A 16,547-nucleotide genomic window follows, 5' to 3' on the forward strand; every position below is an offset into this window, starting at 1 on the left:
GTGGAGGGGTGGATGAATAGGACCCTGTGGTGTGGAGGGCTGGATGAATAGTAGACGGTGGAGGGGTGGTTGAACAGGGCCCCGTGGTGTGGAGGGCTAGATGAACAGTAGACGGTGGAGGGGTGCCCGTGGAGGGGTGGTTGAACAGGACCCCGTGGAGTTGAGGGCTAGATGAACAGTAGAGAGTGGAGGGGTGGTTGAACAGTAGCCGTTGGAGTGGCGCGTGGTGGAGGCTAGATGAACTGGAGCCCGTGGATGAACGGTCGCAGGTGGAGGCTGGAGGAGGTCGACGGTGGATGAACAGTAGCTCGTGGAGGCTGGAGGGGGTCGACGGTGGAGATGAACAGTATCCCGTGGAGTCCCGTTTTGCGGTACGCCACACCCCTCCCGATTAACAAGACCCCCGTTTCGACCGTAGCGCTCCAACACAAGTCCATTTCGTCCGTTTTGCGGTACGCCACACCCCTCCCGATCAACAGGACCCCCGTTTCGACCGTAGGAGGTCCGTTTCATCCGTTTTGCAGTACGCCAGACCCCTCCTGAAGAACAGGATCCCGTTTCGAACGTGGCCGGTTGAACACAAGGCCGTTTCCTCCGTTCTGTGGTACGCCAGGCCTCGTTTCCATCGCCTGTTCCGTCCAAGCCCTCCCGATGAACACGATGCATTCCGTTGCCTCCCCATGAACACGACGCATTCCATTGCCTCCCCATGAACATGACGACGACGCTGTTTCTCCGTTCCGACCCAGCCATGTACACGAGCCCTGGCCGTATGTATGCGCGAGTAGGCGTTCGAGACCCTGCCCGTATGTACACATACGTGGCCGTATTTTCTTTCTTGCACCCTGGCCGCTGTACGTATGTGTACATGCTACGTGCGCGCCTCTACTACGACACGTGCGCGCCTCTACATCGACCAGTATATATGTACGTACACGTTCACGACCAGAATGACAACGCTACGTACGCTTTGACCAGGTGGGTCCCGACTGTCAGGCAATTTCTTGCGTGCAAAGATGCAGCTGGTGGGTCCCAGCAGTCAGGGGGGCGAATCGTTTTGTTTTTTTGCCCGGACGCACTTCCTTGCGTGCGAAGGTGTAGCTGGTGGGTCCCAGCAGTTAGGGGGGAAACGTTTTTTTCGTGAAATACGGTGGCCTGTCCGGTGTGTCCCCGCTGTCAGGTGGAGGAATAATTATTTTGCACGTAATAAGGAGGCACTTCCTTGATGCGGCTGTGGACCCAGCTGTCAGCCTCTCCACGTACAGTCCACATCCGTTGGAAGTTGTTCCTTGACCACATTGACCACGCCTCGCCGAGAGCACCAGGGCGGTGGACGACGGTGAGGCCTAGGAAGGGGACGACAAGGAGCCGGGGAAGACGCGGCAGTGGAAGCCCGTGCGGAGAGGAGTACGAGGGTTCACTGGTTCGGCTGCGGTGTGAGGCTGCCGTCGCCATAGGGCCTAGCCAGCAGTGGGAATAGTAGGGTGCGGTGAGGCCTCCGCGGCAGCACAACAGGCCACGGGAAGCAGGAGCATGCGGCACGACCGGCGCTGCTTTGGGCGGCTGGAGCAAGAAGACCAAAGGTTGAAGAAGCACTACGACCGTTGGATGGATATCGTATGGTCACTTGAGCTAGAATCGTTCATATTGAGTAAAGTTGACAAAGGCCCCCGTCCCAGTCAACTTAGTAGGCCCACTAGTTAGCCTCCCACCATGGTGGGTCCCAGCTAGCAGGGGAGTATTCATTTTTTGTGCGTAATAAGGAGGCACTTCCGGTGGGTCCGAGCTGACAGCGGGGGAACGTTTTTTTCGTGAAATACGCTAGCCCGTCCGGTGGGTCCGAGCAGTCAGGGGGAAAGTTTTTTTTCACGAAATAAGGTGTCCCGTCCAGTGGGTCCCTGCTGTAAGGTGGAGGAATAATTATTTTGCGCATAATAAGGAGGCACTTCCTTGCGGCCGCCTGGACCCAGCTGTCAGCCTCTCCACGTACAGTACTCTTCCGATGGAAGTCGGTGGATGACCACGTTGACCACGCCGCGCCGAGAGCACCAGGGCGGTGGTCTGGACGACGGCGAGGCCTAGAAAGGGGACGATGTGGAGCCGGGGAAGACGCAGCAGTGGAAGCCCGCGCGGAGAGGAGTACGAGGGTTCACTAGTTCGGCTGCGGTGTGAGGCTGCCGTCGCCGCGGAATAATAGGGGGTGTGGGTGAGTGGAGGGATGGCCTGGCCAGCGGTGGGAGTAGTATGGGGGCGGTAAGGCCTCCGCGGCAGCACAGCTGGCCACGGGAGGCAGGAGCAGGCGGCACGACCGGCGCTGCTTTGGGCGGCTGGACCAAGAAGACCAGAGGTTGAAGAAGCACTACAGCCGTTGGATGGACATCGTACGGTCACTGAAGCTAGAAACGTTTATTATTGACTAAGTTGACAAAGCCCTTGGTACACTCCAACTTAGTAGGCCCACAGGCCAGCCTCCGGAACGGTGCGCCCCAAATGTCAGGGGAGGAATCATTTTTTGGTGGCCGAAGCTAAGAATATCCGATATTAAAGAAGAAGCACGACATCCGTTGGATAGACATCCAACGGCCACTGCTGCTAGAACTGTGTGTTGATTATAATAAGTTGGCAAAGCCTTGCATACGCGTCAACTTATTTTTTTTAGGGGACGCGTCACTTAGTAGGCCCACAAGTGTGTGGCACAAAACTTATAGCCCATTTGCGTTTTGTAAGAATGTATAGCCCATTTTGGAATTCTAATGGAATTTACAACAACCCATTTACAGTTTGTTAAAAGTACAACCCATTTTCTAGCTAGGACAATGATTAATAATTTCAACCAACGTTGAAGACAGAATTCAATAAAATTTCCCACATTTTGATGGGCTCCGAAATATTTTTATCCCGAAATTTCTAGTCAGATTAAATATAAATTTATATTATGTAAAAATCCAGCGAAACATTGCACGCGCAATAATGAAAATTTAAGATTTTCAAAATCCATAAATAATATTTTATAAACTAATTTCGTGTTTGGTGCATTTTTTATAGTTACTGCCCAGTTTTTATAATTACATCCCATTTATTATTTTTTAAAGCCCATTTTCCTGTTAAGCCTAATGCATCCCTCCTAGGAAAGATTTGCAGCCCAACGGGGCGGAGAATAACAAGTTGACCTTGCCTGGGTATTCCTCAAAAAGACGTATAGCTGGCTAGCCATTTTCATCTTGAAAAAATTAGTATCTGGGCTGGATATCTGGCCTAGGCTAGACGGGCCACAGCCCACCTAGTTAATACCCTGCTCTCCTCTGAACAACAACGAAATCATCGCCAAGAAAAACTCTGCAGTGCTCATGCCTCAAAAACACAAATACTGCTCGAGCTGCTTGGTCCCAGCTGTCGGCCGCACCTTGTGCGATTCTCTCGTTTATATTGACTACATAGGTTGACAATGGTGTGGGATCGTGATGCCATGAAACCAGGAGAAAGCAAAAAACATATAGGTGTACATAATAAGGAGGCACTTGCGTATGTACGGCTATGGCCCTAGTGGGTCCCTAGTGTCATCTAGTTAAAATAAAGCCATCTCCTGAATCCTCCTGTTCATTGACGATGTTAACAATGCTCGGCGCCACGGATGGTCTGATACAACGCCCGCTACTCATTCAGGAAGCCAGGATCATCGGACACCTATGAGCACCTTCGAGAAACCGAGACGGCATGAAACGGTAAGGCCGCGCTTGGGAGCTCTGGTTTATTTCAAACCTGTATTAACATACAAGTGTAATTTACTCGTCATCGAAAACAATGCGTAAAATACAGGCCTAATGAAACCGAGGGCCCGAGGTCTGTAAGTAAACCGGCGGGTTATGCGTGTAATTTGAGAGACCAGTGTATATTTTACGAGCACTGCTATATGGACGACATTACCAGACAATACATGCACGACGTGTGTATCATGCCATCCATGGGCAAGGCCGAAACAACAGCTAACGACTGGATTAGTAATCGTCCGAGTGTCGTTCAGTGTTTTTATCGTGTGTCAAGTACTTCCGATATTTTACTAGTCAAAATCGACCAACCAAGCGCCTTCGCCCGAGACCATCTGCTTTAATTTACAAGCGTCAGTTTTACAAGCGGTTTTGGTTGGAAAACGACGATCCAATCACGGCCTAATATCATGAGTTGGTCAGAAGATCATATGGTTTCACGTCTAACCTACCCGACTTGTCGTATAGGCTATGAATGAAACATCAAATGATGAACTTCTTAAGCACGAAAACAACAGAAGAGGATGATCTTCTTAACAAGCAAATCACTGGCATTAGATCGACATGCAAAACAATATGAAGCATTATTCTCAGGAGGCACGGTGAACAGCTCGTGATGCCGCATGCCACAACATTCCAAGCTCAACTTTGCAATCAAACACAAGGCCTGGCATTACATAGACAATATTCAGAACAAACTCTTAACACAGGAATATCTCAGAAGCATAACTATTTACTTCTAAACTAAACACAGGAATAGGAAAAAACAATCGACGCTGCTCACAGCAAGGGCGTCCCACTCAAAAATATCAAATGCATGTCTTCTGGATAACATCAATCAGCAAATTTTGACAAGGTTTTCCAATTCCAATATATTAAACTAACATCTTATTGCTAACATCAATGATTAAACTTTGACAAGCTTTTCCCATTCAAAATATGTAATGCCTATGATCGTGGAGTCATGTACCTTTTATACTTGTTTGGGCACTTTTTGCCCAGGGCACTCCACGTATTGTTAAATTGCCAATGGTCTCTGCAGACTAGTCATGTCATCGGTGTCTAATAATACTCTGTAAAGCTTCTCGGTCATTCCTTCTGTAATGTAGCGCAAACAGTGACAACTTCTTTCTGCAAAGTGGAACGACCAACTAGACCCAGTAATGCAGCAGTTTGCCTTACACATTGGCTCCTTTTGTGCAGTTCAACTAAAATTGAAGTCGGAATAAAACCGAGCTTTAATTTTGATATCCCTGTAAGCAACAATAGGTATAAGGGAAACAATTACTAAGAAATAATGGTTGATGATTTGTACTCCCAGAAGAAAAGCATCTATTGATCTACTTTATCATAATGGGAGACAAAGCAGGAGAGTGGCAATTCTCCATCAGTGTGATTCATTCATATTGACTGAGACATTATCTTAACAATGCCTTGTTTCAACATGTATAAAGAACGACAAAGCTTATAAAGGGGGTGATGCTGAATTTGTTGTAACAAAGCAACAAGCATCATGTCAGCGTTGGTCCCATTTTTGTTCACTACTTAATGGGAAAAGATAGCAATACAATAGCTTCAATTCATCATTTATTTAAAACAGTACCAATACAAGTAGCACATCATCTCAAAACACACTGCACGATCATGTGGATGAAGGCAAGTACCAACCTGTCATGACGCACACAAGATCACGTACGAATCTGCCAACACGAATAGGAAATCCAATCTCGTTTTGTGCAGTTGCACTGAAATCAAGCAAAGTGTTTCACCTAGCGAAGCAAAATGTCACAATAGCAACAAGTTGAATAGATATCCCTGTATAAATAGTGGCAAAAAAGGAATCATTTACTAGCTAATAAAGGAGGATGAAACATGCGGCCACAAAAATGGTAATCCCGCCAATCCCTAACAAGTGTTGCAGTTTTGAAATAAGATTCAGTAGTTAATTCTGAGAGTGGCATCAATTACTGGCTTATAAAGGGGGTGATGCTGAATTTGTTGTAACAAAGCAACAAGCATCATGTCTGGGTTGGTCCCATTTTTGTTCACTACTTAATGGGAAAAGACAACAATACAATAGCTTCAACTCATCATTTATTTAAAACAGTACCAATACAAGTAGCATAGCATCTCAAAGCACACTGCACAATCATCTGGATGAAGGCCTGTACCGACCTTTCATGAGACGACCAACATAAAATATGAATCTACCAACACGAATAGGAAATCCAATCAAGTTTTGTGCAATTGCACTGAAATCAAGCAAAGTTGCCAGTGTGACATTTAAGTTTTCTATAGCAACAAGTTGAATAGATATCCCTATTTTAAGAGGCAAAAAAGAAAACAATTACTAGCCAATAAAGGAGGATGAAACATGCGGCCACAAAAAGAAGCATCTACCTTATCTTGATGGAAAACAAAGTATAGGACAGTGGCATTTCTAAAACGGTTGCATTGATTCATATTAACAGAGAAATTCTTTTAAAATAGATTAGTAGTTAATTCTGAGATTAACAACATCAAAATAGCTGCATGGGACATGCCAGCACCATGTGCGTCCACACGTATAAATGGGTGATGCAGAGTATGTAGCCAAGCAGCATATATGCGCTGGTCCCATATTTGTTCTCTTTGAACCTTCTTCCTATGTGAGGGCATCAAATCTAGTCATGCACAAACTACCCGACCCCCCAGTTTCTTTCCCTTTTCAACAAAGAGATTGGTTCCTTACAGATGTGTGTACTGGGTTACCCCCCTTTTCCCTTTTCGACCTACAAAGCGGCTGGATAGCCAGTCTATACTACTTTCCGCCCCTCCTTTCCTCATTGAACCACGTCCTAGATTCTTGCTCCAGCCCACCGCACCCTTCATTCCTCTTTGAACCAAGACCTAGATTCGACTACAGATCGAAAAAGATCCACATGCAGCTAGAGCAACGACGGTTTCAAAGAAACTTATACCTTAGGGTCGTCGGGATGTGGCAAGGCGTGCGACGGGAGGCCGGATCTGCCCACACTAAGTACGGCAGCAAGGAAGAAGGGGTCGGTGGCCCTCCCGCATAGGCGCTGGGTGAAAGAGAACAGCGCAACCGATAGTGGATTGCCTCCCTCGCCGAAGGCAATAGAGTGAACACTGCACCTCCTCCCCTTCCCGGTGCGACGGGATACAGACGCCTCCTTCACCAGCTGTGAGGGGGGAGAGAGAGACAAGAGGCCAACACAGTCTTGTTTAGATCTGGCGAAGATAGGGTGAGAGACTGTGAATATAGAGAACCCTAGCAAATGTATCTAAACTCATTTTAGTGCTAGATACCTCCGTATCTAGACAAATCTAAGACAAGTAATTCGGAACGGAGGGAGTAACATATATGTAGTGCGGCGAGCGTGTGGAGAGTGCAAACCCTAGCGAACAAGTGCTGAGGCTCTCGCTTAGTATATACTGCTGTAGTACGGACTGTGTTGCGGTGTCTTCACTACACCTGCTTTTGGCTGTATGACAGGTGAGCCAGCCACATTTTGGGCCCACCTATCGTAAAACCCTAGCGAAAATTGCACCAATGTGAAAGACGACTGCGTCTCCAACGCAACCAAGGTGAACTGACGAAGGATATCATCTTTGTGCGTAACAAGCAAAGAGCACTGATGGAAGACAGCTTGCTTTTCATTGAAAATCGATCAGCTTCACCAGCCGACGCAACCATGAGGCGCAACCATGAGCATCGATAGGTCATCGTGGTGATGCATCATCCATTTGGCATCAAGTTTGGGTGAGGCACCTAAGAAGTTCAACAAATCCTCACTGTGGTATGTTTCTTCTCAGTAATTAAGTTCGAGGAAGGAAGAACCACGTGGCAGAGGATAGTGAGGCAGAACAACAATGGCCATCCAATTTTGTGCAGTTCCACTAAAATTGAGGAAGACATGCCCGGGTATGGAGACACGCATCGCTATTTCCAAAAATATAAAAAGGGTTAGCAACGACATCTCAATTGTCAATAAGAATTAATGAAAAGTACACCAACAAACAGAAGCATCATAATTATCTTGGTGGGAACTAAACCGGGATACCCGAGAAAAAAAAGCATTTCTTCATTTAACCAGTGATAGTACTACCACCATATGGACAATGACCGCACAACCACCATGTAATTTTTGTCGAAACAACATGTATACCACCACCGAGGAATAAATCAGGACAACTTTTTGAGTGGCATTTCCTCTATAATAGTACTAGTAGGTGATGTTGGACCAGCCGACAAACCCTGGCTACTATGCATGGGGAGATGGGGAGTAGTCGCATAGAAGAAAACCTGCATGCAGCGACCTGGGGAGCTAGACTATTACAAGAAGATATACCTCAGGTGGGCGAGATGTCGTTTAGGCGGGCGGGTGGGATCTGCCCACACGACGGCAGCAAACAAGGGCGCGGAGGATCTTCGTTCGTGCCAGCGCCGGCTCCGGGAGGACGGTGCGCATCGGCTTCCTCTGTCGCTGACGGCGACAACATCAACGCTGCACCTCCTCACCTCCCATAGCGGACGAGACTTGGCCGGATCTGTGACCACCGGTGAGGAGAGAGATAGAGTGGACACTGTCATCTTGTTTTGATATGGAGACGGTGAGAGAGCGAGACGCGAGAAACTCTATCAAACAAGAGGCTATAATGGAGTAAAAAAATCTCTCCATAGCAGTGTTTTAAATAGAATACACGCGTTCCTGCAAAAAAGAAACGAAAACTGGCAGACAATTTTTTAAGGGTCTGTCTAGGACACATCTAGATGTGACATAGTTATGTCACATATAAGTTGATGTCCACTCTGTTTGTGGTCTTTTCCTAGCTTTTTTTTTTGTTTCTTGTTACTACATTATATACTTGTGGGAGCTTAGATGTGATATCCTTAAATAACATCTAGATGTGAATTAGACAAACTGATTTTCTAACATACCAAGAAAGAAAACTCGATCAAAAACACGCCCCCGCTTCCAGGTCGCGAGAGTCGTCGCGCACACACACATAGACATAGACATGTATATCCGTGTTTACGTAAAATTCCATTTCCATCTCCAATCATATTTGTCCAACTGGCACATTATTTACATTGTTAATTATATACGCAGCAATATTAACGTACATAATCTCTTGTTTGCGCACGTCCGGACCGCTGCCACGGCCGGTCCTGACCAACCTGAACCCTCTTCATCACCAGCGCGTGCTTCCCGCCCGAAACGGTCAGTGCCGCATTCATGCCCAGCCAGAGCAGACGCGACCTCTCACTAGCGCTGGCATTGATTGCGGCACGCCGGCCGAGAGAGCGTCGCCCACGTCGCTTCCGGGTGCACGTGGCTGCTCCACGTTCAAAGGTCGCAATAGCCGGCTACAACACGCGCGATCTCTTCTAGTAGTAAGTTCTTGGGAGTCCGTGCTACAGCAAGCTGTCCTCCCCCAACTCGTCAATCTCTTCCAGTAGTGCTAGTACTCCATGGCGCGATCCATCGACAAGCAGGCGGGAAAGTTATGGTATACTACTCGGTTTGCGGTGAGTGGCATGCCGAGCGACCGTGTGGGGTCGAGCCGTGGAGGAGGGTGAGACACGAACACGACAAACGTGATTTAAACGTTGGTTTTGCTCAATGGCGCGATCCAACGAAATGAAACGTTGGCTTCTCTCCGTTTCCATTTTTTCTCTGGAAAAACAGAAACTTTTCCACTCCATTTTCATTCCTATTCCATGGTTGCCCCGTTACAACATTCCATCAAATACAAAGGAAAACTAACACGCATGTTGATGCATCTCAATGATTCATAGATCATAGCCAATATTTATTTCACAACTAAAGAAAAAAAGTTGTGAGAGCGTGTACAATAGAAAAACTACTGATGGGGTCACTATGACTTAAACCCTAAACCCTAAACATGATTTAATTTCCTGGCCAGGTAGAACCTGTCGAAGGAAAGACGGCTGGCACCCTCGAATCATACGATGCTTTTGTGCAGTTCCACTAAAATCGACATGAGCATCCCTGATGGCAAAGATATTGAAGAAGTGTGATTAGAATAATAGTACTGGCACTAGTTCATGAGACATAAACCCATCACAAGTAGAAGCCGGTAGAAGTAGAGAAAGATCGACATGGAGATGGAGCTACGGCAGTGGAGCAAGCCGGCTCCAAAAGGAAGATGGACTACCTGGGACATAGGGTTGTAGCTTGAAGGGCGGTTGGGACGCGACATCGGCCCATACCGCGGTGACCCCCGATTGGGACGCACCGACTGTGGGTTTTCTCCCTCGCCGATGTCGACCGCGTCTACGCAGAACATTGTTCCCTTCCCCCAGCTGCGGGATCAGGCCCATCGTTCTATGCTTGTGAAGAGAGCAACATAAGCAAGCAGGCTTGTAGCTTAGGCTCCTGCTAGTGTATATATAGTGGTTTTCTTTTTCTCTCCATATCAACCATTTTATATTGCGTACGTGTCGTTCAAGAGTGAAATGATGGTTGCTTCTTCCGACTAACTTACTGTGTGATTTGACTGCTCCTTAGTGGCCCCTACACGTACTCCCCCTACGTGTATGCAACAGTCACACGTACACATGGACGCAAAAACGCGTGCGACGCCCTAATGCATGCATGTCCGAGCACACGACGGAGCACACACAGTCACGCTCAAGTGCTCAACCTACACGTGCATGCACACACATACTCAGTCAGGGTGAGCTAGTGACCGTATGAACACAGGAAAATATATATATTGAGCGCAATGAGAGTATTAAGAAGTCCACTGACCGTATTTTTACAAATATACAGTGACAAACAGTGTATTTATCTCGTTTGAAATTAAGCCATATTAACCGGAGAGGAGGCAGCATGGACTAGCATTACTTTGCTGTGTCCCGTCAACTTGCCGAACGAGGAGAAGGTTGCAGGGCGAGAGAAGCTTGCGCACGGTGGCTCACAGGACAAGGAGAAACTTTTGACTAATGCAAGATCTCCCTCGCTCAGGCGGTGGACGTGCAACAGTTAATTCGGTGTCAGATTGCCAGAAGCATACACTATACTACTGGTGCTATTATTGTTCGACTTCCCGAACAGCCAAGCGCAAAGTTTACTAGTACTACTACTATAGTCCATAAAGGTACGTACTATACTATTACTAGGAACCGGATGGAAGAGCGTCTGCACTCTTATTATAATTTTAAAATGTGATAAAGCAAACTTCAACACATTTGGTTCTCTTCGAGGGTTCTCGCATGTGATAATGGAAGTTGATTGCACGGAACACTCGCCACAATTCTCGCTTAATTCTGGCTCATATCCTGTTACAAATAGTAGTACTCAGTAATATTTCCTCTTTTTTTGTTATTCAGCATGCAAACAGGTAAGCAAACCTTGCGGCGCATCTTCGTGCGAACCGTGCTTGCTGCACTTTGAATGTGGCCGAGAGCTGGCTTGATGAAACACCTCGCTTCCTACTTCTTTTTTTGCGGGGTACCTCGCTTCCTAGTGACCAGTGTCTTGGCTGATCGTCCTAAGAATGCTTATATATGAATAAAGCTCTCTCATTTACCCGCAAAAAAGATTAAGCCATATTAACCGGAAAGGAGGGAGTATTGACTAGCACTACTTTTTGGTGTGTCCCGTTAACTCGCAGAACGAGGAGAAGCTTGCAGGACAAGGTGAAGCTCACTTACGCCTTTTGACTAATGCAACCTACCCTCGGTGGACATGCATCAGTCCATTCGGTGTCAGATTGTCAGAGGCATACACTGTAGTACCCAACATGTGGAGTACCATCATTGTTCGACTTCACGAAGGGGCGAAGAGCTAAGCGCAGTAGTACGCGTACTTGGTTTTGCACCTTCATACTACTCCACCCTCCATCACAGTTTACAGGGCGCACTTCATTATGATGCATTTCTCTCAATGCATTTCCACCACCAGAGAGACTTTAGACGTGTTTGGTATAATGCTCAATTAATTAGGGCATGCTAACCGCAATCAAGTCCACAATTTTCTCTCCATGTACTGTACTACTACGGAGTGCATGCATGTGTGTACTCAGGGTGGAAGCACTGCATGCATGTGTGTACGCATTATTCCCTCTAGTAATAGACGCCATGCTATAACTACCAATGCTATTTTTCAGGCCGATCGCTAGTCGCCTTGGTCCCACATATTTTTTTTCTTTTTTCTGAAGCGCGCTGTATAAACAGTGACAGATGGAGTAGTATGAGCGGATTCAAAGAAGAGCGTATTGATGGTTGCTTCTTCAGAGCAACTTACAATGGGAAAGGTGGGGCTTATGATTTGACTACTCATTACTCACTATTAATGCGGCGCAACGACCGGGCTGAGTCTCCCATGCGGTTGTGCACTACCCCCTCGGTTCTTAAATATACTCCGGAGTATTTGTCTTTCTAGAGATTTCAACGAGTGACTACTCTCTCTCTCAAATATTTGTCTTTTAGAGATTTCAAATGGACTGGCAGATACGGATGTATATAGACATATTTTAGAGTGTAGATTCACTCATTTTTCTCCGTATGTAGTCAGTTGTTGAAATCTCTGTTAAGACAAATAGAATATTTAGCAACAGAGGGAGTACACATATGAATAAAAATGAGTGAATCTACACTCTAAAATATGCCCGTTTGAAATTTGTAAAAAGATAAATATTTAGGAACGAAGGAGTATAATTTTGTGCATGGCACATGGACCCGGATGACGAAGAGGCTTCTGGCAATGCTATCAAGCTTCCATCATTTGTTTACATAATTAACGTACTACACAAATAATTTTCCAGTGACATGAAATTGTACAATGGTGTGAGCTTTCAGCTTTTGTTTCGTGTGTCTTGCCATCGATGCTCTTTTGGAAACAATAAAAAACTAACTTCCTTGCTAATGCATGTCAATTATTAGCAGATCAGAGCTAATAATTACATCACAACTGAAGACAAAGTTGTGAGAAGGTGTTAAATTAAAATTGATCCATGCTTTCATTGGCAGCAACGTCCCCCAGCTCTGTCTAAATCAACAAGGCATGTTGGGAAAAAAGTAGCTGTCTGGAGCATGCAACATTCCGATCATTTTGTGCAGTTCCACTAAAATAGAGTTGAGCGTCCCTGTTCCAAAGATATCAAGTGTGATTACGATAATAGAGGACTGCTGATGAAACAATAAACACACAAAAAGAAGCCAGTCACCTTTGAAGTCTCTCTTAAGACTAACTAGTTGGAGAAGATTAGGCTCGGAGTTGGATGAGGAGGATAGAGCAAAACCAATCTCCCTTTGTGCAGTCACACTGAAATGTAGAGATGTTGCCCGTGTGACATTTTAGTACAACTGCACAAAACACTCTTAAGAAAAAAGTGGTTTGTGCAGTTCACCAAAAGGTCGCAATAGCAACGACGTGAAATGGATAGCCCTATTTGCAAAAAAGAGGTAGAAAGGAAACAATTACTGGCCAATAACAGTTGATGACACATGCGACGACAAAAAAGAAGCATATTCCTTGTCCTAAGGGAAGATAACAACACAGTTGTGTTTGTCTAAAATGGTGTGAGGATGAGAATGCAATATGGAAAGTACGCCGGACAAGCAATGTTTTGGGCAAAGAACTATTGAAGATCCACATGCAGCGACGTGGGAAAATGGGCAGTGGAGCAAGGCCGAAGGGGATACCTGGAGGTCGTCGGGATGTAACTAGGTGAGCGGCGGCGGGCGGAATCTGCGAGCAGGTGGCGTAGGCCCTGCCGCACTGGAGCTTGGTCAGAGAGAACGACGTGTACCGCAGATCGGGACGTGCTGCCTCGGCACCGTCGAACAGAGAAACGATGCACTTCCTCCCTTTCCCCCGGCTGACGGGATGCGGCCGGATCAGTGACCAACGGTGAGAGAGAGAGAGGCCACCGCACTCCCTTTCCCCCGGCGGACGGGATGCGGCCGGATCAGTGACCAACGGTGAGAGAGAGAGACCACCGGAGCCTTGTGTGAGATACTCTGAAGAGCGGACTACCTTTTCCTCTATAAAAATCATTTTATATTCTGTGTACGTGCCATTGAGCGCTATAACTTTATTTAAAAATAACACGGCAATGCATCAAGTCAAACTTTGTTTCGTGCACGCATGGTACACGACCTCCCTAGGTAAACAACCGCTACAGGCGTTCAAATTAGCACGTGAGCTGCCATTTCGTAAAGAAATGAGCTCCACCGTGTACCCGCGCGGGTGTGGCTGGGCACGAAGCGTGAGTACGTGCACGGTGCACCTATTCTCTTCTTGTATACGTACACCACCTGCGTGGGGTTGTGTGAGAGAGATACAAACCTAGAGAGATATAGTGTGTGGGTTCTTGAGAGTTTTTTTTGGGGGGGGGGGTTAATCAAAAAATTTAACATATGCACTGTGTGAAATAGAGTCCTGGATATAACATATATATAGAGGGGGCGATCCACGAGAAGAGAGTGGAGGTATCATCGGCTTGAGGTGTCCATAGAATCGAAGAGAGGGATGATGTGTGTGTGTGCGCGCGATCGATAAAGAGTGCCATCGAATTTGTGTGTGCCCACGTCAAAGATATAGAGTGGTTGGCCTACTAGAATGTGAGATGGGACATGTGCAGTTTGTCTCTGTGGCATGGATACCTACCTGCAGCGCTCGACTATCGGTGTGTGGTGGGGGAAGAGGGAGGCCCAATTAACTATAGAGGTACAATGGCTGGTATATGTGTGGAGGAGGAGAGAGGCCTACCTCATGTATTAAGGAGATCAATCTGCCTCATGTATTAAGGGAGATCGATCGACATCCATGCATATGTGCAGGAGATGAATAAGGTTGGGAGAGAGACAGAGCTAGAGTGTTGGAGGGGGTGGTAGTGGAGTTGCTTCTAACAAATGGTGGGATAGGCTTGCTAGACAAATGGAGGGCGCGCCCGCAATATCAATAAGAGAGGAGAAGTCTGCTTGTTGTCTGTGCACGTGCGTGTGAGAGATGGGTCAGGAGGCATGCATGAATGATGGGGGGCGATGTGGCTGTGGTAAGCAGACGTAACTACATAGGAAGATCAATCGCCCTTTGTAAGATAAAGGAGAGACATAACTTGTGAGGTACGTCGATCGATGGGGGGGGGTAGTTAAAGTCGATCTAGGTATATGTTGGGAGATCGATCGGTATACATGCATGTGTGTGTTAGAAGCAAATGAGGCACGAGGAGAAGGATAGAGAGAGAGAGGGATGCATGTAGGAGGTTGTACGAGAGGCATACTATATCGAGGGGGAGGAGTGTGCGAGTACGAGAACAATGAAAAGAGTGGTGGGAGTGAGGCATGGACGGTGACAAGAGAAGAGGGGAAGCTTGTGTTTGTGCTAGGCACACCTGGCTAGAGAGGCATATCGATCGATGTGTGCTGTAAAGAAGGAGCTGGAGGGCCTACACACACCATGGGTGAACGACCTAAAGTGAAAAGAAGAATTTGCGCGATGGAGCTAGAGAATGCTGAGGGAGGGTGAGAGGTATGCGGGCGTGTGCATGCACAAGATAAAGTTAGAGCTAGCTACAAAGATAAGAGGGTTGTGTGGGTGTAAAAGACAAATAGAGATCATATATACTTCATTATAAAAAGCAAATTCGGATATTTGAAGAATTTATCATAGTGTTTCAAACCGACAGATGTGTGAATATATATAACGGTGATACACATGGTGTGGTTATGAACATGGTATACTACATTTAATATGTTTTATCTCTACTCTTATGAAAAACGGAGTTGTTGATGATGGTGTGCCTGCCATCCTGCATTATAGGCCGTTTGATTTATATCTGGCGGATAGCAAGGAAACTATGATGGTTGAAGTTGGCAACAATCATGATTGTAGATTCTTATTGAAATAGAGAAACGAATTCAAATTTAGTTCGAATTGCAGCGGTAGTATAGACATTTGGAATGCACTAAAATGTTGGTATGAGTAGGTTACATGCATTATACAGCAAGCGAAAAATTTTAATCGGACATAACATGGATTCATACTCCCTCCTTCCATCTATATAGGGCGTAATGAGATTTTTAAGACCGCCTTTGACTATTGACAAGATTAATAGTACATGACATGCACAATGTGAAAATTCTATCATTGAAAGAACCTTTCACAGACAAATTTAACAGTGTGCTTTGTGTAAGTTGCATGTCATATATCATTGCTCTAATATTTGGTCAAAGTTAGCATCGAAAAACGCATTAGGCCCTATATAGATGGAAGGAGGGAGTAGCTTTGAATAGCATTTGTATAGTAAAATGGGGCAAGACTCTCTCTTTGTGTGGTGTGAATAGTTTTATTTTTTTCGTTTTCTTTTTGGTTGAGGGAAGTGCGAATTGATTTGGTATGTACAAGTACAATATTACTACACGTTAGACTTGTCCCTAAAATTCAACCCGCGTCTTGCTATATCCCGAAAATTCAGATATCGTGCTCCCAAAACTGGCGCCTTCACAACCCGTGCCTTGCTATCCCGAAATTACAACGCGCGCGAAAACTCCCTCCAGCTGCCAAATCCCGACATGCGAAATCCCCCTTCTAACCCTGAGCCGAAAGGGCCGCTAGTTCAAATCGGTGGGGGTACTTTTGTAACACGCCCTACATTTTGGCCAAGCGTGTTCCTAAGTCATGCTTCACCCCCTCCCATCGCCCCCATTTTGCCATTCAAAATCCCAGGCCGCCATAACCTCTCTGCTCCAGCCAGGAAACCCCACCCTCCTCCGTCCGCCACGTCACCGCTGCCCAGCCGGAG

Source organism: Triticum aestivum, chromosome 5A (genome assembly GCF_018294505.1).
Source record: "Triticum aestivum cultivar Chinese Spring chromosome 5A, IWGSC CS RefSeq v2.1, whole genome shotgun sequence".
NCBI lineage: Eukaryota > Viridiplantae > Streptophyta > Magnoliopsida > Poales > Poaceae > Triticum > Triticum aestivum.